This window comes from Bison bison, unplaced genomic scaffold (genome assembly GCF_000754665.1).
Source record: "Bison bison bison isolate TAMUID 2011002044 unplaced genomic scaffold, Bison_UMD1.0 scf7180017864248, whole genome shotgun sequence".
NCBI lineage: Eukaryota > Metazoa > Chordata > Mammalia > Artiodactyla > Bovidae > Bison > Bison bison.
Window position 1 is genome coordinate 1,904,219 of NW_011494820.1, and position 799 is coordinate 1,905,017.

Here is a 799-nt window from a genome sequence, read left to right on the forward strand (position 1 = left end):
GAAGGGATGGGGAAAACAGAGGAAGGGGCGAGCAGGGAGGAGGGGAGAAAACCCACCAAGGAGGGGCCCTGGCCAAGATGAGCAAGACCGCCTGGTGCATGTGCTCTGACGTGGAGGCCGTCGGAGGAGGCCCTGGGGACTCAGAGCTGAGCCAGCCGGACCCCGAGCCAGCCCGTGGGATCCGGGGCCCCGTCACATCCCCACAGTGGTGTGGGAGGAGCACAGCTGGGGAACGAACGGGACTCAGCTCCCTGCGGGGCCGACCCAGCTCCGCCTGGCCTGTCAGCACACACCCGGACGTGGCTGTTTCTGGGGCTCTGTCCCAGCCATGGGACAGGTGTGTGGCTGCTCAGTGGACTTGTCGCTGCAAAGCCCAGACACCATGCTGGGGGGGCGGGGGCAGGCAGCTCTCGGCCTGGCTCCTGGGCCCACCATGCCCCCACTTCCACTGCAGATCAGGGTCGAGGGACGGGGCCCGGGGGGAGAGGTGGGCGGTGGGCCTTATCTCTTATTTACGATAAGGATGTGTGCGGCAGCTACGCGGCCTGCGGGAGCCGCGCTGTGTGCGTCTCTGCCAAGAAACGTTTGCAGACAAGTGGGGTCAGGCCGCGGGGCGTCCTTCTGAGAACTGCTGGGCGTGCGGATTAGTGAAGCGGGACGGAGCCAAGCCCCAGAGGCCCTGAGCGGTTCCCGCTGCTGCACAGCCGGCCAACAGGTGTAGCGGCTGCCGAAATGCTCACCGCCAGACCTTGGCCTTACTGCGGGTCTGCTGACAGGGGACGGGCAGGGGGATCCAGGC

The 799-nt window shown here is 67.0% G+C and overlaps 1 protein-coding gene across 1 annotated transcript in view; it reads right to left on the reverse strand.

Annotated features, from left to right (window-relative positions):
• The window catches only part of CRTC1 (CREB regulated transcription coactivator 1), an 81,132-nt gene that overhangs the window by 27,667 nt on the left and 52,666 nt on the right, over window positions 1–799 (reverse strand). The gene's annotated exons all lie outside the window — the stretch shown is intronic.